Genomic DNA, 26,112 nt, shown 5'->3' on the forward strand with positions numbered 1-26,112 from the left:
TGATTTGCAGATACTGAACCAGCCCTGCACCCAAGAAATAAATCACACTTGATTGGGTGAATAATTCTTTTAATGTATTGTTGGACCTGGTTTGCTAGTAACTTGATGAGATTTTTTGCATCCGTGTCTATCAGGGAAATTGGTCTATACTTCTTTTAGTGTGGTCTTTGTCTGGTTCTAGAATCAAGGTAATGATGGCCTTGTGGAATGAGTTTGGGAGTTTTCCTTCCATTCCCATTTTTTGCAACAGATTCACAAGACCGGGTGTTAACTCTTCTTTAAATGTTGGGTAGAATCCCTCTGCAAAACCATCTGGCCCTGGACTCTTGTTTGTTGGGAGATTTTTTATTATTGATTCAATTTCTTTAATGGTTATGGGTCTGTTCAAATTTTCTATTTCTTCCTGTTTCAGTTTTTGCAGTTCATATGTTTTTAGCAATTTTTCAATTTCTTCCAGAATGCTCAAATTGTTGGCATGTTATTTCATATTTTCTCTTATTATTGTACTTCTGTCATTGATTGTGATCTCTCCTCTTTCATTCTTGGTTTTATTACTTGCATCTTTTTTTTTTTTCTTTATGAGCATAGGGCACTGCTCTGCCCTCTTAACTCCTCTAAAAATATATTTTAAAGAATAAATATTTTAATAAAATTATAAGAATAATAACACATTAATTGGGTTTAAGTTATTTCAACATCTACAAAGAAGTTAATTCTTCAATGATACAAATATTTTCTAAAATATTCCATAAATTTACAATAAAATTAAGCTTTGTGAGGAGGGGGTTGGGTTAAATGGGTGATGGGTATTAAGGAGGGCACTTGTTGTAATGAGATTGGGTGTTGCATGTAAGTGATGAATCACTAAATTCCAGTCCTGAAACTAATATTACATTATATACTAAGTTGACTTTAAATAAAAACTTGAAACAAAAATAAATGAAATAAAATTAAGCTTTGAAATTGATTATAATTCCCATTTCTTTTGTAGGAGTAAAAGCTGTTATTTGTGATTTGAACTTTAGACACTAACTTCATTAGTAATGAAATTATTTCTAACAGCAAGAATTCCAGGATTTACAGAATTTCTACTAATGATTATTTTATTGTTCCATCCCTAACTCTACTTTAGAGAATGCTATAAAAGTTCCATTCCAGTATTGCCTGTCCAGCACCACTGACTAGCAGGACTGGAGGTGTCTAGACCAGAGACACTGTTTTTATCCCACCATCCTTACTGCATGTGAAATGAAGGGTTTTTCTTTTTTGGACTAATTTTGGAGAGCAAACCTCTTTTGTTCATGGGGCTATATCACCTATGCCCTATTCATTTGAGTTGCTATTAGATCCTACTTGTAAATGGTCAGATAATGGATCCTTTAAACTTGGATATATTTCAAAAAATATTATTTACAGAGAGCTCTCAATTGTCTTATTACTATAATGACTAGTTTTAGACACTCAATTGACAAAATAAAATCACAGAAATTAGACTTAAGACTTAGAAATAAATGTTCACATCTAATGGAAATTTCCCTTAAATTCTAGCCTCATCTACTTGTTTTAACTTACTTTTCCCCATAAGATTTGCATGAAGCTCTCAGACCTAATCTCTAGGTTCATTGTGTATAAGTTGCTCATGTATGCTGAAAGCCAAGAAATAAATTTAACAAAAGGAATTGAGAATGACAATGAGGTTTGCTTTGCTCCTACCTTCCAGGTATTGATGATCTGGTTCTGCCAGGTTTAGGCATTCCTATGCAATGTTCTTGCAGATGTATCCTAGAACCTTCGATGCAGAAGAATTCATGTCTCTTGGACATAAACAAAATATTTTAAATTACACAGCCTTTTTACCTTCCCTTTGAAAAGATCTTACCAAATTTAGAGATTTAAAAGACTAATGACTCTTCACAAACCCCTTTCACAGGAAACAGGACTAAAACTTTCTCTTAAGCTCTCCTACAAATGATCTACAAAGGGCCAATATTCAGAAACTGATAGAAAGCAAGGAAGCTTTTGTTAAAATGCTTTATACAGATTTTACAAAGATAAAAATCTTTTGATTGCAATTCTAGTTAAAAATCTCCCTAATATAAAGAAGCAAATTTAGTTAAAAGGCAGGCCAATCTCTTGATATTCAGGCTGTAATCTAGTTCACAGAATTAAAAACAACTGTTTGTTTTACAAATCTCTATAAAACCAGAAATGCAACTCTAGAAGCAAGTGAAAGCCCACCTATCTACCAATTGCAAACCTCTTTTATTTCTTTTAACTGTTTATGGATATTATGAAGGATTAGGATATTAAAACAAGTATCCTGTACTTAAGAAAAACAAAAGTAAATTTTAAACTCAATTACCCTGAAACTCAGGAACAAACAAAATTATTCTTTCTGCCCTTTGAAATGATAGATCTTATGTATTTAAAATGTAAACATAGCCCACAATTGCCTGAAAATGAATAAATAAAAAGGGGAATAGAGATTTTTATTAAAAAAATATATAAACCGCTGAGATGCCTGGGTGGATCAGTCGGTTAATCATCTGACTTTGGCTTAGGTCATGATCTCAGAGTCTGTGAGTTTGAGCCCCGACTGGGGCTGACAGTTCAGAGCCTGGATCCTGCTTTGGATTCTGTGTCTCCCTCTCTCTCTGCTCTTCCCCTGATCATGCTCTGCCTCTCTCTCTTTCAAAAATAAATAAACATATAAAAATGTAATATATATACTTACTGCTAAATTGGCTTTTGTGTCCAGCTTCTAGAACCTCTCATGAGAGAAAAGTATGCACCAAATCTCTACTTTAGAGAAAGAGTGGATACTTTCTTTGCCTTTGTGATGTTAATTTTCTGGCTCCATTTTCTCTATGACCTAAGAATTATTCTGAAATATATAGAATTAGAATTTTAGGGAAAATTTTTTCATAAAAACAACAAAAAAAGAGGGAGTTAATAGGAAATGGGCCTTTAATGTACTTTCCATAAAGAGAACAAAAACTAGAAAACTGTTTGCATCTCATCTGTGTTGTGTGTCTATATATAAGTGCATGATATTTTTTTCTGCCACCAGATGGTATTGTTCAAATTCATTTGTAAAAGAACTTTGTGTAGTGTTTTGAAGGCAAATGCTTATAAGAATTGAGCATTCCATAACTCTAAACAATAGAGACTAACCAAAATGTTTTTTCTTGTTCATGTAATCTTGGAAAATATTTGGTATTAAAGCTACTTTAAGGTTGTTTTAAATAAAATAAACTTGTCTTTAGTATAATTCATCAAATGTAAGACTTATTTTGCCTGTATTTAATGAAGGTTCAATGGGTTCTTGTTTCTGTTGTAAATTTGTAAAAATAAAAAGAAAGAAAAAGAAAAAGTTTGACTTATTCATGAAGCTCTGTGTATAGTATGAAAATGATCACTAAAAAAAGTAGATTAAATGCATGTAATAAGATTAAAAGTTTGAGAGGTAACTTTTGGGTGGTTTCCAAAATATTTGGTAACCTTAAGGGGCGCCTGGCTCAGTCGGTTAAGAGTCGGATCAGCTCAGGTCATGATCTCACGGTTCATGGGCTTGAGCCCCACATCGGGCTCTATGCTGACAGCTAGCTCAGAGCCTGGGGCCTGTTTTGGATTCTGTGTCTCCCTCTCTCTCTGACCCTCCCCTGCTCACGTTGTCTCTCTCTCTCAGAAATAAATAAAAAAACAAAATATTTGGTAACCTTAAATTTTGGAGTTTTGCTGAATTAGATGGTTAGTTGAGTTTGTTAAATATCTATGTCATTTCTGAATAAGATAAAATAATAAAACATTAAGTACTAAACATAGGTTTGTATACTTTTGTCCTATTACCATGAAATTAAAGATAAGTATGGATTTATTAGTAAATTGGTTTGTGCTTTATTCTTAAAATAAACATTATTTTGAGAACAACAGCAACAACAGCCAATCAGTTAAATATTCAAGTGAACGTATTTTGAAAATATATTTCTTCTTAAACAAATTTTTGAAGTTTATTCATTCATTTCAAAAGAGACAGAGACAGTGAGCTGGGGAGGGAGAGAGAGAGACTGAGACAGAGAGAGAGAGAGAATCCCAAGCAGGCTCCACACTGTCAGCACAGAGTCTGATGTGGGGCTCGAATCCACAAAATGCGAGATTGTTACCTAAGCCGGAACAAAGTGACTGAGCCAACCAGTCCCTCGATAACATACTTCATTTCAATTTTCCATTTTGGATGACTTATCACAAAAGAAAGGTGGAAGGTAGTATTGTCTTTATATTTTCATTCCATTTTAAATGGGATAACTAAAGAATTTGCCAGCAATTGGTGTAAATCCTTTTCCATTTATAATGTTTCCACTATTTGTAAGGGCAACACACATAGAAATAGGCCCAAGGAAGCAGATATCACATAAACACAAGAAATAATTATTCAACAGAAAAAGCTGAAAAAAATAGATTATTTTAATTTTTTTTAATGTTTTATTTATTTTTGAGAGAGAAATAGAGACAGCAGAGTAGGGTCAGAGAGAGAGGGAGACACAGAATCTGAAGCAGGCTCCCAGGCTCTGAGCTAGCTGTCAGCACAGAGCCTCATGCAGGGCTCGAACCCAGGAACCTTGAGATCATGACCTGAGCCGAAGTCGGACGCTTAACCGACTGAGCCACCCAGGCGCCCCTAGATTATTTTAGTTTAGTTTTGTCTGTCTTCCTTGGTGTTCCTTAAGGTTTGTGTCATCCCCAGTGATAAATGAAATGGATTAGGAATTGTAGAACAGCTATTGTTTACATACTGTGGCTCACAGCATATTTACTTTTAAAAAATGCTTATTTATTTTGAGAGAGAGAGAGACAGAGAATGAGCAGGGGAGGGGCAGAGAGAGAGGGAGACACAGAATATGAAGCAGGCTCCAGGTTCTGAGCAGTCAGCACAGAGCCTGACGTGGGGCATGAACCCATGAGTGAGATCATGATCTGAGCCAAAGCCAGACGCTCAACAGACTGAGTTACCCAGGCACCCCATTATATTTACTTTTAAAAACAGAGATAATGTGGGGCACCTCGATGGCTTAAATGGTTAAGCATCTGACTCTTGATCTTGGCTCAGGTCATAATCTTACAGTTCATGAGTTCAAGCTCTGCATCGGGCTTCTTGATGATGGCACAGAGCCTGCTTGGGATTCTCTCTCCCTCTCTCCCTCTGCCCCTCCCTTGCTTGGCTTTCTCTCTTTCTCAAAACTAAAAAAATTAATTTAAAAGAAAATAAAAATAAAAAAATAAAAACAGAGATAACATAATCCTGAGTTGAATACAGTTTGCAAAAAAAAAAAAGTGTCTTTCAAAATTATAGATTCCACTGACTTTTGGGGAAATTAAAGTAAGGCAGAAAAATTCCATCTGATTAGAAGATAAGAATTTTAAGCCCTGAGTTGTGGAGCTTTTAACAATAGTTACAGGAGAAATTAAAGGTACTTATATATGGTTATATTTTTAATATAAAATATCTGTCACTTGAGCAAGATAAATGTGAGTGGTTAAATGGTAAAATGAATCTTAATCATTAAGAAAGATGTTCTGAGATTAGAATAAAATGAAATTTGTTATGATATTTAAAAATTACTTAATATTTTATTTTTTCCATTTAATATTTGAATATTCTCCTGTATTCACTATCTCTAAATAATCGCTGATGCCTATATAAACATTCATTGGGACAGTGTATAATACATGCTCACTTGATGATAGATGGGACTTAGCATTTAAGAAAATAGACTTTTCCCCCTCCGCAAAGGACCTTTTTATCTGAAGAATTGGTACATTTTCACATATCCAGCCACAATAAGACATAAATGGCCGCCTTACTGTGAAGCTTATAAACACTGGAAAGAGCTTTACATCAGGGTCAAGGGTGTACACCCCTAACCACAAGATGTAACTTTGGGTCTCAATGTCATTCTGTCATGTACTGAACTATAGGGCATACAGCCCTACCTTAGAGTCAGTTGTACTTAGGTTTGCACCTTAGCTCTGCACCTACCAGTTCTCAACAAGCAAACCTTGGTTTTTCTCATTTGCAAAATGGGGACAACAGTACATATCTCAAGGAGTTGTAGTAAAAATTAAATAAAATAACAGATAAAATACTTAGGATAATGGTTGTCACATGACTAGTCTATCTTAATTTATACTGGCTGTGAAACTAAGTAATTTGGCAAATAATATATTTGGTTTTGTTTAATAATAACTATATTTCCAAAACCCTAAGAATTATAGTGTGAGAAAATTGTCTCACAGTTTATTTCCTGTGTCACATTTCTGTATTTTCAAATTGTGCCAGCCAAAATTGCAAGCTGTCAGGAAGTGACTACAAATTATCTCCTCATACTCAGATCTGTATAAGAAATTGGCTAGACTGATCAACTGTTGTGATAAAGGCAGTAAACTCTTATGTGGTCAGGTATACCTCACCTTTAGATTAAGTTTTGTTTCTCTAGAATTCTCCAGTTAGGGTTGTGATAATCTCATAGAGCCAAACATAGTAATCATGGAACATTGGCTTATTACATGCTTTTAAGATTTTTTTTTTTAAATCCTAGCATGTGATCAAAATTACCATGAAACTTGGCACAATGTAGTTTGATGGAGGCAAGAATATCCTAAAAGAAAAAGAATTAATAAGATAATGTAGGCTGTTGGCCAAATGGAAGACATAGGACAGCCAAAGGGGAAAGATCCATAGGAGGGAAAAGTATCAAAAGAAGGGAACTGTAATGTCAAAGAATAACCGTATCATTCCATTTAGGCTAGAAAATCTCTGAATTAAATATAATAGGAAAGAAGAGTTAGGTTTTGACTGTGTGTATAAGAGAGACAAAGACAAAGAACATGCAAGAAAGAAGACAGGAAGAAGAGGGAATGAAAGGAAGCAGAGAAAGAGAAAAGCTTTTCTACATATCTCACTCTCTAGGACATACTGTCATGCTACTAATATCAAACCGGGTAGAGATTAACACAGGATTGGATAGAATTATCCTAAACATTTTTCTCATATTTGTTTTGTCTCACCTTATCTCTCTTAGGATTACATTATGAGTCACCAGGAGAAAAAAAAATATCTCAAATAGATAGATTTGAAGGTGACTTTCTGCTGTTGAAGCTAGAATTGTATAAGGATTGTGTGTCATTATCTGGAAGGAAGGGTGCTTTTAAGTTTCAGTTGAAGAACAGGTCTTGAACAACTTGTATCTTTCAATAAGAGCAGTTGTAGTTTATTTTTTTAAAATAAGGTATTAAGCCAATAGGTTTTCCACTATACAGAATCCTGTTTTGTTCGCTGAATTATTCTAGAAGATACACCAGCTTGCACCTTGAGAGTGACATGGTGAAATATTTATGTTGTCACTGGATTTGATTATTAAAATGTTTTTTGCTCTTCCTGCAGGCAGGCTGTTTGTTTGTGAATAATTCTGTGTAAGTGGCAGACCTGTGGCTTGATTCTAGCAGGGTCACAGAAGCAGACTGAAGTAGCATGATGTTGATTCCATTTTCTGGGTTGTGCTTTGAATAGATTTTTTTTCTATAGAGCATTTATTAGGCAGACAAGTTTTTGGTGATCTTCTCCCACTGCTCAAATTCTTGCCTCTAGCTATTTTTTAAAGATTCTACAAATCTTTTGCCTCTGGGTTCTTCATGCTTGTTTGTGACTTTCAGAAAGTTTTCCTGCAGACAATGTGTTTTCTCTGAAAAGTGATGATAGTAAGTTATTAGATAATGGCACCAAGTGAAAAAGTTCTTGATGAGGTGACAGTTACATCAAATAAGCAACAGGAAGCTAATTGCTTGTATCTTTAAAAATACCCCATTCTCTCATACATTACTACTCATGACTTACCTAGTTTTGTGTTTCTGTTATTTTGAATCAAAACTAAATTTCTTCCTTATACTTAAAAGTAATGAGAAAGCAGCAGCTTTAAAATCATCTCTCCAATGTGTCTCTGCTTATATGTTTGAGGCACCACAATACTAGTTTCTGTTTGTTTCTCTGGCTTCTTTCTTATTCCTTTTGTGTCGTGTCCCTCTTTATTGGGCTAGGAAAATGCTCTTAGCTTCCTTTGGTTTTTATATCCTCTGTATTGGCCTCTTATTATTACTTTCTTTTTTTTCTTTCATATTTTTTAATGTCAGTCACAACTGTTCTTAACTTATGTTAATTAAACTGATGAATTCTAACTGTAAGTTTTATTTTACCATTTTTCACTTTTTAAGTTTCCTATCTTAGGTCACTATTTCCATCTGTATTTTATCTGTATGTTTATTTTGCATTTACTTGCATGGAACTCTTATACTACAATGACAGTTATCTGAAAATTTTTAGTATGATTTGGTGAAATAAAGATATGCAAATACAGCTTCCAAATACAATTGAGAACACAAACAATTTTATAAAGAGATTATCAGGAAAGTAGTATCATTTTCACTAGATGTCCTTAAAAACATTAATGAATAGAATAAGATCATGGGCATTGTGTACATTTACATGCATAATTGATAATTGTATGTAGATAGTATACATGTGTTTTAGTTAACCATTTTTATAAATAGCAATTCATGTCCATTTAACTTTTTGTACAAATTACATTTTTATTATTAGAATTTATATTAATGTAATTTTCTTCTTGAATATTTATAAACTGTAAAGATCTTCCATTCACACAGTTCTCATATTTTGGTTGTTTTCAATATTTGTAGCAGAGACTAGGTATTAACTCAATTTTTTCCTCTTTTCATGGGTCACGTTACACTGTAGTTCCTGGGTAATGGTGATCATGCATTTGAGTTCTAGGCAATGAAATATGATTAGAAGACTATAAGTCATATTTGAACCTGTCCTTCTCTTTCAATAGTGTGGCTCCACTTTGTTGGGTGGGAAGAACTTCCTGTATCCTACAAGGTCCTTCTAGCTGGACTTAGAATCAAATTAACATGACAAAGTAACAAGAGAAAATCAAATTTAATAGGCATATGTATGTATGGGAAATCCTCACAGACATGAGATTCCAACGACAAAGAGGCAACATGAATTTTATATGAACTAAGGAGAGGGGTAGGATCTTAGTGATACATAGGAAAGGAAAGCCATTAGCAGGAAGGTGAAAGATGTTTTAAAAAACAAAGTTGCCCTTTGATTGGGGTAAATTTCTTAGGTAAATGTCTCTGTTAGTAGCTCTCTTCCTAGTACAGGCTCCTCATTCAAATGCAAATTTAGGCAATTGAGGATCAGCAAAAGAGCTTTTCCTGGATCTTCTGGGTTTTGATTGCTTTTAACTCAAAATAATCATGCCAAAGTGGTCAATCTTGGGGCAGCCTTTCCTTGACCCCTACAGTTCCCTCCTCTACATTAAAAGTTGAACTGGTGAATTAATCCATCTCACTAAACCAATTTTCGTTCTGACAATGGGGCAGTTCAGTTAAACTCATTTCAGGAGATGGTGATGCAGTTGTGTTTTCAAAGTTAGGCCTATACTTCCAGAAGACAGGGATTAAACAAGAAACATTTCTGCAAATGTAGAAAAAAAGAAAAACAATGGTTAATGGTTAGGTAAATAAAAATCAGTCTCTGAGTTCTGGGGATAGTCAGAGGAGAAGATTTCTAGATGTCAAACTTGAAACATCTAGTTGTCTAGAGTGGTGACTGAAAACCCGCAGATAAAATTTGCAAACCTTGTTTTGAAAATGAAGCTACAATGTAGAAGGGATTTTCTTCCTTCTTTTGATTGGAAAGCTGCTTAATTGGGAATGTCATGTGAGTTATAAGGAGAAATAAAATATTCTTAGGCTACTGAGATTTGAGAGCTTATATACAACATCTAGAATTACTTGAAACAAAACAACATCTACAAAAAGAGTTATTAGAATTAAATACAAGATGATTTGTTAAATACAAATTTCAGATAAGCAACGAGCAATGTTTTAAAAGTATAACTATGTCCCACACAATATCTAGAACATACTTATATGAAAAAGTTTTGTAAGGACACAAGTCTAAACCAAACTGACTCCATGACAGGCTTTAAGTTTCCCCTCTAAACTAGAAGGCCTAAGTTTCAGCTTCCCGGAAACTATCAGGCAGTTACACATTACCCAAGGTAGGAGAAACCACCTTTGCAACACCCAATCAGGAAAGGCCAGCAACCACCCTCCACATTCCTAAGGGAGAGGCCTATAGATCGAAACTATAGATAGGACCCTGTTGCTTAATATTAAAGTTAACCCGTTAGTCACTGAACAAGACCCTAGGCTCGCTCTGTGATTGGTTGAATTTAAAGGTACTCTAAACGTTGTAATTGGATCCCGCCAAAAGTAACGGATACTCTAGACAATGTGTATGGTTAAACCCTCTGTCAATAATGTTGAATAATTATGATTGGATCACTGTTTCCATGCCACAACTCCTGTAACTCCCCTGCCACAAACCCCATAAAAACCCTACTCTGCCTTTGCTCGGGGCTCTCAGCATGGATCCACTGCATTGGTGACATCTGGGAGCCCGAATTTGAGCCGGTAATAAAGCTCTTTGCCTTTGCATGCGTAACTTGTAACTCGGTCTCCCCGGTGGTCTCTGGTCATTGAGGATACTGCGATCTGGGTATAACAGTTTTAATTTATCTAAAAAACAAATTATACTGAGTGACTTGTATTTTTATTTGCTAAATCTGATAACACTACTCCAAAAAGATACTATGTGATAATATTATCAGATTTAGAGACATTTTTCCCTCCTTATGACTTTCTTGATTCTCTAGTTTCAGGCATTTAGAAAAGACTTATAATACTTTATTTTAGTGAAATAATTTAGTATTGTTGAAAAAAACACTATGATGAAAATTTCATAACTATTGTTTAGGAGAGAAAGCAAGCATGTGAAAGGGGAGGGACAGAGAGAGAGAGAGAGAGAAAGAGAGGATCAAAGCTGGCTCTGAGAATCAAACCAGCGCCATGACCGGCTTCAGGAGGCCCCAGAAATTAAGAGGCCCAAATTTCTGAGGCATGACTCAGCAGGCTTAAACAACAGTCATTCCCCCTGCCCGAACCAATCACTGGGGGTTGGGAAGTACCAGCCGCTTCTCGGACCGCCTAGTTTTAAACTCACCAATCCCTCTTCGCCGCACCTACCTCCGCTGCCACCCTGTCCTATCACATTGTAGTTTCCGCCCATCACCCCTTTCCTGTCCTGTCTGAAATAAAAACCTTACTCCTCCATTGTTCGGGGCTCTCAGCACGGATCCACTGCGTTGGTGAGGTCTGGGAGCTGGAGCTTAAGCCCAAATAAAAGCCCTTTGCTTTTGCATACGTGACTCGGACTCCTTGGTGGTCTTGGGATTTTGGGGAGATTGCGATCTGGGCATAACAGCTCTATGCCCAGTGTGGAGCCCGACACAGGATTGGACCCAAAGGCTATAAGATCAATACTTGAACCAAAATCAAGAGTGAGTTGTTTAACAACTGAACCACCTAAGTGCTCCAAAGTATTGTGTTTTAAACCTTGTACAGTATCAACATGTTTCCCAATATTTGTTAGAAGACCCTAAATTATTCATTTAAATGTTTGGTTAATGTTAAAAATATAATAATTATTTTTCCATTTTCTCTTTCTTGGCTGCTAAAAATATTTTAATGATTTCTTTCTCTTCAAGTCTGTACCTTGTTGCATTTTATGCAAAGCTCTTTTATTTATCATGGAATTGCATCTCTCATTTTCCTGGTTAAATTTCCTGTTGGTTAATTTACCAACATGCTCTTCTATTTTGGTAACTATCCCTTTGGTAAGCCCAGAATCTACCTCTGCATATCTTCCAGGACAGCCTAGAATACTTTTGATCTTTCTCTATCAGTAAATGTTCATTCCATCATGCAAACTCTCAGAGTCCTTTGAGTGGCGTGCCCTCTCTGTGTGTACATTCTTCTTACTCCATTGAAATATCTAGCAATCTTAGCCAATTGGCATCTCAGACAGCCAAAAGGCAAATTGTTGCCATAAAGGTCAAAACTATTTATTAACAAAAGATAATGTTTATGACATTTTTACCATGGGCCTGTATGCGTGGTAAGCACATTATACAATTAATATATACATAATTTACATATACATTTATGTGTTGATTGATAAGTAATTATTATATTTATATGTGTATATCATATTTATCATTACATACTATCTATCTATGTTCACCCAAGCATACTTAGAAAGTTCATATCATTATTATTTCCATTTTAAAATGAAAAACTGAAGTAATTAGTTGAGGTTCCCATCAGTACCATCAACACAATTGTCTGTTAAATAAGCAGATTCTAAAGAATAACACCATGAAAATGAAGTGGCAAAATTTATTTCACATAGGGAGAAATCTGGATCCTCAGATAATAAAACAGCCTCTGCAGATCAAAGATGACACGATGCTGCTCTGGTCTAAGCACAGGTCACCTAAGGCTGGAGAGAGCTCTGATCATAGAGGACATCTTTGAATTATAACCTCCATATTGGTAGCTGTGGGTATATCTCAATATCTCTGATTTTCAGTTTCCTTTTTTCATGAAACAATAGAATGTTCAATTACACAAATACTTTTGCTCTGAGGTTTTTATCTGTCTTGTCCATATTTGAAGAAATGTCTTGAAATATGCAACCGTCCTAATAAAGTGCTTTCCAGGGGGCATTTCATGCTTCCTCCACCCACCAATAGGTGGATAATATCATTGCAAGGTAGAATTATAGAAAAATATAACGATGAAACATTTTGTACATAAAATGTGTTAATGTTTGGTAAAAAAAATTAAAAAATATATTCTTAAACCACTAAGAAAAGTTATAAACATCCGTGATACATATAAATATTTTCAATAAAAATTGAAAAATTTTGCAAGGAAGGATCTTATTGATTATATAACTTATTTAAGGGCTATGTCATCCTAGATGAAATGGTATGCCATTAAACTTGCTATTTTTGTTGTTAAAGTTTATTTATTTTGTGGGGGTAGGGAAAGAGAGTGAATATGTGTAAGAAGGGCAGAGAGAGTGAGGGAGAGAGAGAGAATCTCAAGCAGGCCCTGCACTGTCAACATGGAGCCTGATGCAGGGCTCAAACTCAGAAACTGTGACATCATGACCTGAGCCAAAATCAAGATTCTGATGCTTAACCAACTGAGCCACCCAGACATCCCTCAAAAGTAGCTTTTTAATTACTTATGTCTTCCTTTTGATATGTTCATTTTTGGCTATAGTTTTCATATAAAAATTTATAACTCAAAATTATTGTTTTCAATGCTTCCTTGCTTCAAAATGTTCTCCATTTGTACAAGTATCTTTGTGTGCTGTAATAACTGACTCATTGGTTGATTTTGGGAAATGAAATGTACATGTTACTATTTTGGAGACATTATAAATTTTATCCTTATTTACTGAGAATTCATATGGCTCTAAATACTTTGGGCAGACAAGAATTTATTACCAGGCAACTTGTACAACTGTAGGATTAGTTCTCATGCTTGGTTTATAAAAAAAGCTCTCAGTCATTGGACTTAACACTGCCTCTATGAACAGGAAAGCAGCCACTGTCCCTGAGGGAACCTGCCAAGTCAGGAAGCTTCTGGTTGCAAATCTCCAATGTTTCTGCCATGGATCTTTTTCTCAAAAGTGTTGCTTTGTGACCTTCATCTTTTTTTCTGCCTAAATCAGATCTGAATTAAATTCTTCCAAACATATTGATAAAATTCAAATCACAGTTAGAAATCAGACTCAGAAGGAAGTCTGAAAAGCAGTATTAACATTTTCGTCTCTGCAGTGCACTACATTAGATGAGGGTTTCACATTCTCAGTTTTATGGATATTTTAGCCCAGATAAATCTTTGTTGAAGGGAGCTATGCTATGCATTATAGGATGATTAGACTATACACACTATATGTCAGTAGTCTCCTCATTGTGACAGTTAAGAGTATCTACAAATATTATCAAATATCCCTCTGGGGACAAAATCACCCCATTTGAGAACAACTGCATTAAACAGTGCTTTCCATTTTGCAGGTCACTACACATTAGAGAGTTATAAAATTGATATTTTAAAAACATAAAATTAGAATAAAATATATAGGATATCTTACTATTTATACTAAACTATTCAATGGAAAGCACAAGTATCTTAATAGGTAAGTATAATTTCATAATATTTTCAATTCTGTCAATTTGTGTGGATGTATGTTTACTGGACTTAAAGACTAATATATTTCCTGTTGTGAATATAAATGCATTGTATTTTATTTATTTTTTAGTTTTTTAATATTTATTTTTGAAGGAGTGAGAAACAGAGCACGAGCAGGGGAGGGGCAAAGAGACTGGGGCACAGAATCTGATGCAGCCTCCAGGCTCTGAGCTGTCAGCACAGAGCCCGACCTGGGGCTGGAACTCATGAGTCAAAAGATCACAACCTGAGCTGAAGTCGGACGCTTAACTGACTGAGCCACCCAGACACTCCTTAATGCATTTTATTTTGTGGATAGTTGTCAGAAAAGTTTGAAAACAACTGGATTACAAGACTGCAGTAGACGTAGGACAAACTTGGGGCACCTGGAGGCCTCGGTTGAATGACTGATTTTGGCTCAGGTCATGATCTCAGGGTTCATAGGATTGATCTCACAGTTTGTGGGATCAAGCCTCAGGTCATCAGCATGGAGCCTGCTTGGGATTCTCTCTCTCCCTCTCTGCCACTCCTCTACTTGCTCTCTGTCTCTCTTTCTCAAGAGAAAGAAAGAAAGGAAGGAAGGAAGGAAGGAAGGAAGGAAGGAAGGAAGGAAGGAAGGAAGGAAGAAAAAACTGGTCCACTGTATTCTCAACAATACTTTTTATTCTAAATATGACCAAAAGAGATCAGCATTTTTTCCACTGCTTAAACTGTATCCGTACCAATATAAAATTCAGTATTATTGAACTCACTTGTCTAATCTTTCTCTAATACTACTATGCCACCTATATCTTTCTTTCATGTGCTGGATGACAGATGTATGGCCCCATTATTTTCACAATTTAAGTATTTTCTTTCTTAATTATTGGCAATCACATATATGTGATATGTATGATAAAAAATAAATTGCAGAATATCATCTCATCATATTCTTCTGGCTAAAAAAGGAATCATATTGTTAAAGGAGCTTTTAGTCTTAAGACCAAAAGTTGCAATTTGATGGATATGCATCCAGTGACATATTTAGAAATATCTGTGGATAAGCCACAATATTGCCAATCTGATAAACACAGGAATGATTAGAGGCCAATCTATTTTGTAGGATATTTTAGAGCACCTGGGCATCTCAGTTGAGCGTATGACTTCGGCTCAGTTCATGATCTTGTGGTTTGTGAGTTCTAGCCCCTCATCAGGCTCACTGCTGTCAGCACAAAGCCTGTTTCATATCCTCTCTCTCCTTCTCTCTCCACCCTTTCTTTGCTTGCACACTCTATCTAAATAAATAAAGAAACATTAAAAAAGGATTTTGTAGGATATGCTATGCCTATTATGCAAATAAGAATAATGTCCATAGCAAAGGGTATGACTCAACAAGTTCATTGACTAGGATCCTACAAACACTAAATATCTTAAAAAGACAGTATTTACATTAAATATATCCACTAATATTTTTGTGACTAAAATATTTCAATCCGTTAAAGTGTTTTGAAATTTCGTATATCACACTACTATGCCACCTATAATCTCTCTTCATGTGCTGGATGACAGATATATGGCCCTATAATCCAGTGTTAACCAATGTTTGTTCCTTACAATACTTCTACTCAATGTATAGTGTATTACTTAAGTTAATCTAGCATTAAACTTTATAAGAGAAAAATAAAACTACCATGATGCAGATTTACATAACGGTTCTTCCTTAAGGAAGTTATTAACCTCTACATGATTCATTTTAAGATTCAGCAATAGTCTAAAAATAATAAAATAGTAAAGTTAATTTACATTGCTATCAAGGAATAATCTTATAATATTATTAGCCATATTACTGGTGTATTTAATACAAAGAACACAGCAATAGTAGATAATACCACATGTTAAAGAATGATGTTTTGGGAGCTTATCTTTTCTGGTACTTCATTAAGTTCTAAAAATAATGTCTTGTTAGTGATAAAAATATGATATGAAATCATTCTTTTATTTAATGCTTCTTGCTTTCTCAACTCTTGACTCTACATGATTTGTTGTATGCAATAAATTTCAGTTTCCTATCAGCTATGCTCAACAGCCCTAAAAGGTTTAATGGTTCTTTCATTCCAGCATAACAATTTCTGACTTGTATAGTTCTGCATTTAAGAAATCTATTTTGCATAACTCTCATGTTGAAGCCATGTTGACAAAATTCACTGAATTCCAGAATTTTTGATGACTACATTTGTCACCGGATCCTAAAGACTTATATTTTTCCAGTTCATATGTTAGGCCTTAGGGGACTCCAGAGTTAAATAATTCGGTGCTAGGACTTGCTTTATGGACATATCATCAAGTCTTGTCATGACTGTATCAATGGAAGCATTTTCATCAGTGTTTAACTTTCTCATCCTACCCCATGTGTTCCTTTACCACATTTTCACATAAGTCAGGAAACATTCTGCAATCATAGAAAAAGTTTTGCTGTCAGTCAAGTGCGGCAGGACCATAAAAATCACCCCATAATTTCAAGTAAAAGAAATGAAATTAGAGCCATTTTTCATTTTTTTGTTTCCCCCAGGACCAGTTTTAAGTAATATTATGAAGTAAATTTTAGCAGCTCCCAGAATTCTACTTCTGACCCTTGCTTTATATTATAAACATAGCAACTTCTTAAGGTTTATTTTATAACTGTTTGAACAAGATTGTGATTTGGAACAGAACACCTAACTTAACATACATTGTCTATGCATTCAAGTAGTGCTGTGGCATGACTCTAGACATAGAGATTGAATAATTAATGTCTTTTTCTTTCCTGATCTTGTGGTGGCGTAATTAATATTGCTTTCATTTCTGACTACTGTGGTTTGGTTCTTGGTGCCCATTTTATCCCACTGAAATGATATTGTTTTGGATGATTGCTTGTTCTATAGGGAATGCGATAGACTTTACCATCCAAAATTTTGTCATAGTTAGGAATTTTCACTTGGTGAAAGTAAATTCAGAAAATTAACAAAAATAAGGACTGATAGACCAAATTAATATTATAATTTCTATCACCATTTTGGCTTGATACAGTGCAGTTTTGTGTGTGATTAAAATTCCAATTAAACTCCATCTACTCAGAGCACCTTATGTTCTAACACATCAGTAGAAGCAACTCTCATGCTTGGCATTAAGAGGAGTAACTGTGCTGAGATTCAGCAAGTGTAAGTCTGTTATTTCAAATAATGAGCCATTTTATCGGAGCCTGATAATTTCTGAATCAAAGGGCTTTTGTTTTTTATTAAGGAAGAAAATCATTTAAATGCAGCATCTCTACTCTAAGGTACTGTCTAGTAGATCTGTTTGTTTGTTATATATGATTAGATAACCAATTTCTGGTAATGTTTTTTCACTCCTGTGAAATCAAATAACAATTTAGTTTAATATCAAATAATTTTAAGGAACTGCAAAACTCTAGCAAACTTCCTGACATGGTAAAAATAGAGAATATAAAAAAGGAGACTCTAGGGCCTTCAAGATACTTGCAACCTAGTTAGGGAAGCAGATTATAAAATATAGAAAAGTTGAATAGTGCACAAGTTAATTATAGCATGACTCAACAGTAGGGGAATATTACAATAATATTTATTATTAGTTAAATGACAAATGAAAAATGTTGTCAGTTATTGCTTTGACTCTACTTTGGCTTAAATGGACAACTAAGAGTAAGATACACTGAATGAATCATTGTATTTGCCCACTTATTTCCAATATATAAAACATGGTTATGTAACCACATGTCTAACAATGATGTTCTAGATGCCTCTTTTTTCTCGTATGCCATACTGGTGCTGTTTTTAGAATTATGTCTAGATCCCAGATCTGCCCAGCTTCCCATGCCAGCTCTGCAATTGTAACAAGAAGCTCCAACTTCTTGCATGAAAATGAAATTATCATTAGATTTCAAGTCCAAATTTAGAGCACTAAAGTCACGATTCTTTCGATGAATCACTTTCTGCAAGGTGTTAGATATCAGATGTGACAGAAGAAATGTTTATTAAAACTTTTGTCGTATGAGCTTTACTTTCCAAAATTAGAGTGCATCTATTTTAATGAAGGATCAAAGCATAATGCAACAAAACACTCTGTGTTTATATTTGCTCTTTAAGTGAATTTATCAAATGTTACTTGAGAATTAGGAAGCAGTCTTTACTTTAAGAAGCTTTTAACAATTAAAAAAATTTTTTTATAGTTTATTTATTTTTGAGACAGAGACAGAGCATGAGTGGGGGAGGGGCAGAGAGAGAGGGAGACACAGAATCGGAAACAGGCTCCAGGCTCTGAGCTGCCAGCCCATAACGCGACCTGGGGCTCAAACCCACTAACCGTGAGATCATGACCTGAGCCGAAGTCGAACGCTTAACCGACTGAGCCACCCAGGAGCCCCGAAGCTCTCAACAATTTAAAACACAAAGCACTTAAAGTCATGTCTTTGTGACATTAAAATATAGGATGAAAATTTCAAACAGTAATTTGGACATTTTTAATTTATATTTGAAACAATAGGGCATTTGGAAATATGATAATGAAGTTTTTTTTTTATATTACATAAGTACTAATGAAAAACTTATAGTAATGTTTTGGGCAAGAAAAATAGACATTAGTGCCGTTGATAATAAACCTACGTTTCTAATTAAAAATAGTCTTCTATGAAAACAAAGTTAGATCTGCACACAGTATCTTTAGAAAGCCACCATTAAAATAAAGATAGCTAGAATGATATTGACAGCAATCACATTAACAAAAATTTGAATTTCATACTATAACTCCTTGGAAAATCTCTTGTCAGTATAAATACAGAAGTCTGTGGTTTTTAATTTCTTGGAGCAACGTGAAGGATAGAGTAAAAATGAGTGATTCACAGCTCTCTGAAAAGATATGTGTTGGGGCGCCTGGGTGGCTTAGTTGGTTAAGCGTCCGACTTCGGCTCAGGTTGACCTCACGGTTAGTGGGTTTGAGTCCTGCGTCGGACTCTGTGCTGATAGCCAGCCCAGAGCCTGGAGCCTGTTTCAGATTCTGTATCTCCCTCTGTCTCTGACTCTCCCCTGTTCGCTCTCTCTCTCTCTCTGTCTTTTTGTCTCTCTCTTTCAGAATAAATGAAACATTTAAAAAAATTAAAAAGGTATGTGTTTATGTTCTTTCTGTAATTGACCAGGGTAAAAAGCAGGGCACAGGGAAGAGAGGCCACCTTTACCATTTTACAAATGCAGCTGCTTGCAGCAAGACAAAGCAGTAGTGATAGGACTCTGTCAGGAAATACAAATGAGATATACAACCTGGTCTGGTTAACCTGATATTCCCAAAAGATTTTATGCACCATTCTTAACCAAAGCAAAGGGTTACCATAGATACAGCTGATACAAAGCTAAAAGAGGATGATTCTAAGCCCCTGTGTATTTGCTTTTTGGATAATGTGTGTTTTATTGTCTTTTCAAATAAAACACAGGTGTTCTCAGAACACAAAACTTGTGCTTTATTACTTCTTTATTTATCTCTGCTTACTTTTTATTTCTTTCTTTCCTCCTCCTCTTTCTTTCCTTTTACCTGAAATTTATTTTTGTTAGTGGCCAGGAAAGAAAAGGGCAAATCCTTCCAATTGCATTTTTGCTTCTAAAAATGTAATCCTTTTCTTATATTGTGATTTAATATCATGTCTAAGTTTAATTGCTTGGAGACTGGCTAGTATATTATTGTTTTTTAAAAATGGCTCATGACATAAAGACTCAGGGGCCAAAAAAATTGGAAAAAAGTAGGGTGGAATGGGGAAGAGACTAAAAGTATTTCTTGCCCTAGGTATCTTTCAATTTTTGTCCATCTAGTAATGAAGAAAAGCAAATGTTTGTATGTTTCACTTGGCCTCACAAGTGGTCTCTTAGAATGTAAAAGTATATTATTTGCATATATTCTAGTTCTTATTTGAGAAATGTTACATGTGGGCTTCAGATGGCAGAGGAGGAGGGTACCACGTGTTTCTACACATACATCATTTTCTTAATGTTGATTTCATGTGGTTACATTATGGAATACCAAAAATACTCATCAATTCTGAATCTTGGGCCTTCTGCTGTTTCTGCATGAGAACACTGTTACATCTCCTGCTTTACTGTTGCAGGAAGCATAGTGCAAAAATGCACACTCACGCCTAATGAGATGCTTTAAAGTAAATTTGTAGCTTACCCCACCCTCCAAACACTCATATAAAGCCAGGAAGTTCTCCTGTAAGCAATGTGTCATTTTGACTCAGTACATTTTTAAAAAATTTTTCCTAAATAGAGCATCTGCAGCAAAGGGACATTTCAATTTCAGCCTGTTGATTCATAGAGTGACACCAATAGAATCAGTAACCAAATATTCACAATTCTATAATATAAACAAAAAATAGTTTACATATTTCCATGCCTTTCTATTTCTATGGACACTTCTCTAGTTTAGGCTAGTTCTTGTTCAGACCACTGCAACAAGCTTTCAAACTGCTTTGTCTGCCTCCATTCTCATTTATTTTCAACCCATTTTCTACACTGTGGTTGATATCATTTTCCCATACTGCAAATATATTATATTCAAAAAAGAAAGCAATATCTTCCTATTGTTTTTAGTTTTAGAAAGTTTATATTTGTAACACATCTACCCTTTGCCTGATTCTTCAGCCTCATCTTTGGCAAACTGCTTTTCAGTCTATAATCCTTTTTGGTCTGCACTATTTAGCCTTTGAATGTTCATTTTCTAGCTACAACATTCACTTTCCCCAAGTTGAGTATCCTATTTTATGTTTCAGTATCATCTCTTTCCTTCCTTATTATAGTTCTCATCATACTTTATTGTAATTGCTACGTAAATCCTGTATTCTTCACTAATGGAAAGTTCCATGAAAGCAAGGACATTAAATGCCTCCTTTGGTTTAATATCATCTCACAAAGGAAGTGGCACACACACAAAAATGTTTGATAAATATGACTCAAGCTAAAAGGTAGCCAGAAAATACCTTTCTTCCTTAAACCAATCTCTAAGGAAAATTGGACTAGAATGGAAGTTGCAAGGTTTATGTATTAGACATCCAAATGGATTCTTTGATTAAGCTTAATACAAAATAATTGCTTCCCAATTTATGTCTTTCATCTCCAAACTCTTAACACTAAATGTAATTGTCTGCATGATATGCACAACTGACTTAGAGTTTGTTAATGATTGATATGATTTGTGGCTGAGGAACTATCATAATGAGGACAATGGAGCATGCAGTGCTTTTAAGCCATCATGTAAAGAAGAAAGAAGCTTTGATCCAGTGGACAGAGGCACTAGAGTTTGAAAATAATGAAAACTAAAAAGAAGAGAAACTTCTGTTTGGGATTGCTCTGGGAAATTTTAGTTTAAATTCCCAAGACTTTTTTTGTTAACATTCTGTGATCTGGTTAAGCAAGTGTGCTCCAAACACACAAAATTCATGCTGTCAGATATTTTATTTATGTCTGTCTTCATTGTTTCAAAATTTAAAAATTTTTCTATTTCCAATCTATTCTGAATATAGTAGTGGCTCAAACCCTTAATTATTTTGGTTGCTGTAAATAATCCAAACACTATTGAAAAAAACCCCACCATATTTTTCCTTTTATGACAATTTAGTTTGTAATATTTTTATTCTCTGAAAAGCCAAGGTATTTTTATAATTTACTTTTTAAATTTTAATCTAAATGCACAGGCATAGTAGAATCATTTCACTAAAAAGGTTAACACTTTTAATATCACCTATCCAAATACAGTGTAGTTTGTTGATCCTAATTATTCTTTCTTTGCATCCATTCATGCATACATTCAATTACTGTTAAAATTAGTTATAAATAAATTAAGAAGTTATTACAACTAATTACTTGATTTTAATACTAATACGACTTTGGGGTTAGTGTAGAATACACACAAAATATAGACAGGGAAAAGATGTCAGCACGATGGTGACATAAGTTGTCATTTCTGCCAAAATGTAAATTCAATATCCATATGCACACACACAAAAGTGCCTTTGAAAGCACTGTGGGAACCAACACTATACGAGAAGGGATTTGGGGGTGGTCTTGTCCACCTGTGCATCAGGTAATTGGTGGAAAGAACTCCTTCTAGACTGTTGAGCCTGCAGTGGCCTATGAACTGGCTCCAACTCTTCTTACCTGAGGTCCAGGAGCCCCATGAGAATACTGACTTAGATAATTGGCCAAAGAAAAGAGAAACTTTGTAGAAGTCTAGGCTTGCAGAGAAGTTCCAGCAGTACCATTTCTATTGGTAAAAAAATACTAGTATGGATGCTTTGGAGTAGGCACTTAGTAGACCATAAGAGGTGACTTCTACTTCAATAATGAAGATGCCAATGCAAAAATTCAATAAATATGAAAAATCAAAGTAACATAACAGCACTAAAGGATCAAAATAATCTTCTGGTAATCAGACCCTGAGACTTAAAGATCTGAAATTTAATAAATAAAAAGAAGTAAGAATAGCTCTTTCAAGGAAGCTCAGTGAGGTACAAGAATACACACACACACACACACACAAAACAACAAGAAAAAAACGCACACAGGAAAGGAAAGCAAGATGGCAGAGAAGTAGGGAGCTCCATATTTTTCACCTCCCCACACCTCTCAAAGAATGGCTGAAGCCATAGAACACTGAACTGCAAGAGTCTTGGAGGAAAAGAGACAGAGTCCACTAAGAAGATGTTCTCGTAAGTGCTTGATTGTGAATTGGGGAGAATAAAAACAGGTCGGACCCAGAGGCACGGAGGGAGCGCCCTCCATGGAGAGCCGTTGAGAGAGGAGGGGAAGAGAAAGAGCAGCTGAAACTGCTCACAGAGCTGTCCTTAGAGAAGAGAAAAACCTCGGCCCCGGAGAGGGATTTTTTCATTCCATCTCTAACCACAGGGCATTAGGAGAAAGATCGTATCTCTAGCTGTGGCACTTTCTTTCGGCTTGGTCCCCTGATCCCAGGCAGCGCCAGGAGAAACTGCTCCCCTGCTCCCCCTACTCAATAGCTTGCTAGGAAGTGGCCCGGCCGGTGGGATTATATTTTGGGCAGTATATTAAAGTGCAGACTAAGATCTGGAAATGAGGTGGAGCTTGGGACATAGAACACGGCCACCTTGGCTACGCCTGAGGCACAGGGAGATACACCCAAAAGAGTGATTTGCAATGCGTGGTTAGAGAAGTGACTGGGGCAATGCCAGTTTTCTCCCCACAACCACCAAGACGGGGCCTCAGGGAGCGGCCCGCCTGCACCAAAGCAGCCAAACTGCATTAAGGAGATGCTTTTTTTTTTTTTTTTTACCAGAGCCTGGGGCAAGACCAACATTGATGCATTGCCATGATTAACTCTAGATCAGTTCTTACTATTCAGATATATTTTCCTTTATCTCATTTTTATCTCTCCCTTCTGCTTGACTGGGCACTCTGGTCATTGGTTTGTTTAAATAGTCACATTTAATCCATTCTTTTGATGCATATTGTACAACTTCATCGTTACCTTCCTTCCTTTCTCTCTCTCTGGGATAATCAGACTATATAGTTTTTCTGAGTAACATTATCTTCATCTCTTTCTCCTCACCTTCTACCATATTCTCCTTTTTCTCTCTCTGAATTAAGCCTTTTAGTCTCTCTGCCTGGTCACTGTCCAATTTCACTTTCTCCCCACCCTGTCATTTCTCTCTTTGTATATGCTCTTCCACTAGCACTGGCTCCACCCTGCTCTTTATTTGTAGCTGGAATTTCTGGTTTTATGCTTTTAGACTGTCTTTTGTCTTCTGTTGTTTCTGTTCCCTTTTTTCATTCTTTTTTTTTTTCTTTTTTTCCTTTTTGGTTTGCTTGTTTGTTTGAATTCTCTGTGCGTTTGCATGCTTGTGTTACCTGTGTGTTTGTCTGTCTGTTTTCCTTTTCAGGGCTACCTCAAGAAACAAGCCAAAGTACACAAGGTGAAGAGTCCCAAATATCACTGTGAGTAGGGAAATAAAATAACCAAAAGCACAATAAAAGAGACAAGGGACACCATTAAAAGATCACTTCCTGAATGCACAGGCCATGGACAGTAAATGAGCCTCTTTTAATATAGCGGTACTCACAGGTGCAGAGCACATAACAAATTTTTAAAACTGACAAGAGACAGAAAGCTAGCCAAAATTATGAGACGGAAGAACTCTCCTCTAGAGATATTCCAGGAAGAAGTAACAGTTGAAGAACTGCTCAAAACAGATATAAGCAACATAACTGAACAAGAATTTAGAACAATAGTCATAAAGTTAATCTCTGGGCTTGAAAAAAGCATGGAACACACCAGAGCGGCTATTGGTACAAAGATTATGAAGCTTAAAAATAGTTGTGATGAATTTAAAAATCCTATAAATGAGGTGCATAATAAAATGGAGGCGTCCAATGCACAGAATGAAGAGGCAGAGAGGAGAAGTAGAAGACACAATTATAGAAAAAGAGGAAGCCAAGAAAAAGAGAGATAAATTGATCCAGGAGCAAGAAAGGAGAATTCGAGAACTGAGTGATGCAATCAAATGGAACAATATCCTTATCATAGGAATTCCAGAAGATGAAGAGATAGAGAGAAAGAAGCTGGGGGTACTTGAAAAAAATTATAGCTGAAAACCTCCCCAATTTGGGGAAGGAAACAGACATTGAAATCCAAGAGGCACAGAGAACTCCCCTCAGATGTAACTTGAATTGATCTTCTGCACGACATATCATAGTGAAACTGGCAAAATATAAGCACAAAGAGAGAATTCTGAAAGAGGCTAGGGATAAAAGGGCCCTAACATACAAAGGGAAACCTATCAGAGTGATGACAGACCTATCTACTGAAAGTTGGCAGGCCAGAAAGGAATGGCAGGCGATCTTCAATGTGATGAACAGAAAAAATATGCAACGAAGAATCCTCTATCCAGCAAGCCTGTCATTCAGAATAGAAGGAGAGATAAAGGTCTTCCCAAATAAACAAAATTGGAAAGACTTCATCACCACTAAACTAACTCTACAAGAAAACCTAAGGGGGACTCTATGAGGAAAATGTTGCAAGGAACACAGCGTACCAGAGACACCACTATAAGCATGAATCCTTCAGAGAACACAATGACTCTAAACCCATATTTTTCAATAATAACACTGAGTGTAAATGGACTAAATTCTCCAATCAAAAGTCATAGGGTATAAGAATGGAAAAAAAGAAAAACCAAGATCTATCTATTTGCTGTCCACAAGAGACTCATTTTAGATGTAAGGACACCTTCAGTTTGAAAGTAAGGGGATGGACAAATATCTATTATGCTACTGGAGGTCAAAAGATAGCTGGAGTAGCCATACTTATATTGGACAAACTGGACTTTAAAGTAAAGACAGTAACAAAGGAAGAAGAAGGGCATTGTATAATAACTAGAGGGTCTACCCATCAGGAAGAGCTAACAATTATAAATGTCTACTCACTGAATTCGGAAGAACCTAAGTGCATAAAACAATTAATCACAAATATAAACAACCTTATTGATAAGGATGTGCTAATTGCAGGGGACTTTAATACTCCGCTTACAGCAATGGATAGGTCAACCAGACAGAAAATCACTAAAGAAATAATAGACCTGAATGACATATTGGACCATATGGACCTGACAGATATATTTAGAACCCTACTTGCTGATGCTATGGAATTCATTTTCTTCTCAAGTGTGCATGGCACATTCTCCAAGGTAGATCACATACTGGGTCATAAAGCAGCCCTCAGTAAATATTAAAAATTGAGATCATACCATGAACACGTTCAGATCACAATGCTATGGAACTTGAAATCAATCACAGTAAATTCTGGAAAACCTCCAAAAACATGGAGGTTGAAGAA

The sequence above is a fragment of the Hyaena hyaena genome, unplaced genomic scaffold (assembly GCF_003009895.1).
Source record: "Hyaena hyaena isolate Hyena2069 unplaced genomic scaffold, ASM300989v1 scaffold_368, whole genome shotgun sequence".
Classification (NCBI taxonomy): domain Eukaryota; kingdom Metazoa; phylum Chordata; class Mammalia; order Carnivora; family Hyaenidae; genus Hyaena; species Hyaena hyaena.